At 41.9% G+C, this 3,271-nt stretch overlaps 1 pseudogene across 1 annotated transcript; it reads right to left on the bottom strand.

Annotated features, from left to right (window-relative positions):
- Positions 1-1,667: 1,667 nt before the first annotated feature.
- LOC147899236 (flavonol synthase/flavanone 3-hydroxylase-like) lies at positions 1,668-3,049 on the bottom strand (annotated as a pseudogene). Its single transcript, XR_015541472.1, has 4 exons — positions 2,874-3,049; positions 2,554-2,786; positions 2,140-2,467; positions 1,668-1,963 (listed from the first exon to the last, which is right to left on the bottom strand). The product of XR_015541472.1 is annotated as a flavonol synthase/flavanone 3-hydroxylase-like (transcript).
- Between the last annotated feature and the right edge of the window lie 222 nt (positions 3,050-3,271).

Below are 3,271 nucleotides of genomic sequence, written 5' to 3'. Positions count from 1 at the left end.
TTAGGTTGTCTATCAACCAATGGTGGATAATAATAGATGTTGGCATGTCATACCTATTATGCCACGTTCCAAAGTGATGTATAGTACATTTACTAATATGGAGCATATGGAGGATGATCATGGCCATGGAGGTGATGATGACCGTGATACGAGAGAGGAGGATGATCATGAGATAGGAGATACAAATATTGAGGCCATTACCCATGAGGATGAGCCTACCATTGGTGATGCTGATTTCGATGAGCACATGAGTAGCACAAGTAGTAGTGGGTTGAATGTATTTGTAGATCTAAACACTTGTTTCGATTTTGAAGTAGATAGTTTAGCAAGGGTTGATCTCATTGAGGATTAGATTGAACCGTAGCCCATCATTGATATTGGCAAAACTATTTTACATATTGTCTCATTCTCCTCACCTCACTTAATTCTTGTATATGTGGGCTTGCAAAAAAGCATTGATGTTTTTGTTAAAATTATGTGTTTTGGTGATCATGGGCAATGTTTGGAAAGCAGTGATGTACACCAAAATCTCACTTTCTGTATTCTTTGTTTAGCATCTAAATATGCATCTAATTCTCAGTATAGACGTGCAAATAGATGCGCTAATACACACGCAAATAGACGCACTGATAAACACAATGTTAGACGGGCCTGTATTTTCTCAGTGTAGATGCGCTAAGACGTGTTAATACACGTGCAAATAGATGTGCTATTAGACGTGCCCGTAATTTCTCTATTCAAGCTATGCCTATAGACGCGCCCGCTATTTTACGTATCTATCAAGTGCGTCTATAGTTGCTTTGTGTTGTTGTGCTACTTAAGAGCGGGCTACCATGGTTGTACACTAACTCGAAAGAGTTGCTCGTTGTATTGATCACATCCACTACATTTGTCTATTCGGTAATGTTTGTATTATGTTTTTCCTTTTGTGAGATAATTAGTATTGACACATATGGGGTACACTCAATTGTATCAATTGGGCACTTAATAAGGAACTTGTCTCATTGGTAATGCATTTGTTGGTGGTTAATGATTATTATCAAGTTTGCATTTAAGTGTGAAAGATGGCTAGATTCTATCTAAGGGATCATAATTTTTCGTTGAGCGGAGTATTTTTGCCGATGAGATAGCATGATCTACATGAACATTCCTCATTTATCAAGCTCACTTGGTTCCATTTGAATCTTGCAAAATAAAAAATCCCATAATGCATAGATAGTCCAACCTGTATGTACAAATATGTTTCTTTTTGTATAACCACTCACCAAAAAGATAAATGATTTATTGGCCATGCTACACCACTATTCTAGTTTTACATCAATTGGTATTGTACCTTTGTTGAATTCTAGTGAGAATCTACCCAATACGTATTCCATTGTTATACCATGGTTGTTACTAGAGGCAGCTATGCCAAGGCGATGATAAAACATTCCAAGTGATTTGGCTAAGTGTATAGTAGGATCCTAAGCTAGTATACCATGTAGTACTCAATAAAAAAGCTAGTAAGGTAGCTAAGAGATGAACGAAACGATGAAGCAATATATGTAGCTATGTGGATAAACTTGGAAAAATGAGAGAATACAAAAGATAAATATATTATACTACATGGATATACAAACATGGACAAAAAATGATAGCTAGATAAATTGGATCAGTTACCCCTTATTCATTACCTATGCCCATGAGTCACGCTACTTGACTTATTGACCAAGTATGATGGTGATTTAAGCAATTGAATGTGCAACATATGGAACTCTAGCAAAGTTGAGGCCTCTTTCTGAAGTCGGTAACTTTAGATCAAAGTAGCGTGCCATGTGGTGGATTGTCATCATTTATAAGCCTTGCAAGAGGAGCAATAATATCTTCTTCAAGGTTCAAAAGTGAAAGGCATTGAGAGTCTAAGCTTTTAATTATTTGCGACCACTTTATGTATGCAGGACTTGTACTTTCCATTGGTCAAAATCTGCAAGATAAAGGGTCCCGTGAGTTCCTATGCATGATATAGGGGAGAGAGAGACGCGTTTTAATAAGACAAGAGGGAGAGAGAGAGACGGGCGTTTTAATAAGGCAATACGGAGACATGCAAGCTGTCAGGTAGTGAGAGACAAGGATGTCACATGCACGAGAGAAACGGCGCACCTCGAGTTGGTCTGCCAAAAGCACCAAGATTGTACCAGGCCGATGTTTGACATCTACCCATTCGCCTGTATTGGAGAGCGCTTGCAATCCCCCGACCTCGTCTTGAATTATGAGCGTAAGAGCTCCGAAATCAGAGTGCTCTTTGAATCCCAGTTGTGTACTAGGAACAGGGCAAGCGGGGTAGAAATTAAGGGTGAGTACTGCCCGCTCAATTGTCGGTAATGCAGCTTTCAGGTACGCCGCTTCCAATCCCAGGCTCTCAAATATAAGAGAATAAAGAATGCTCCCCAGGTTCTCCATGTTCCGTCCAAATTCTTTAACAGTTTCCCTGCATCATTGAGACAAGTCGTCATTGTCTTTCATTTTCTTCAAGCGCGCTGCTACTAGTGAAAGCCGTTCAAACGTGTGACTCACCCAAAACATTCCGATGCCTCTTGAAACCCATTGCAAACACCTGGACGACGTCGTATTACCAGTATCTCCAGCCAGTTTGCCGCTTCAGTCGCCTCATTTGACATAAAGGTGATCCCTTTCTCTCTCCCGGTCGTGCTAAAACGTTGTTTATCCCTAGATGGTTGCTCATAGAAATGTCGAGCAGCTGCGCGCATACTATTGACCAACTCTCGAGGGACGCCATGATTCTCAACCTTACAAGACAAATAAGACGTGTTGAAAAAGTGCAGAGCGATACGAGCCTTGACCATGATCTGCGGAACCAAAGGGCTAGAACGTACCTGAAAACAGCCCCACTCACGACAAGCACTGGCTATTTCACGGAGAAGTAGGCCTGGCCGATCTCCCAGCAGGTCTGCAAGGTCGAAAGTGGGGACTTCTGGGCGATGAGCATGGACAGCGGCGGGAGCTGCAGCCATGGGAGGAATGAAGCAACGGAAGAGCTGGAAGAAGTGGAACAGCGTGAGGCAGTGAGGGAAGCGGGCTGCGGGACATATTTTTATTTCCATCGAGGTCCATGGATTGTACGTAGAAAAGGTGTGTGTTGTGGGGCCGCGTCGTTCGTACTTCAGGAAAAGAGAACCTTACAAAGCTGTCAGACAAAAGACATCTCCATCAAAATGCTTTGAAGACTAGCTCTAGCGCTCTCCTCCGGCCAACTGGCCACTAGCCACTTTAC

Source organism: Dipteris shenzhenensis, chromosome 8 (assembly GCF_047967505.1).
Source record: "Dipteris shenzhenensis isolate YYH24624 ecotype China chromosome 8, Dip_SZ_1.0, whole genome shotgun sequence".
NCBI classification, from domain to species: domain Eukaryota; kingdom Viridiplantae; phylum Streptophyta; class Polypodiopsida; order Gleicheniales; family Dipteridaceae; genus Dipteris; species Dipteris shenzhenensis.
This window is presented reverse-complemented; position numbering and strand designations above follow the sequence as displayed.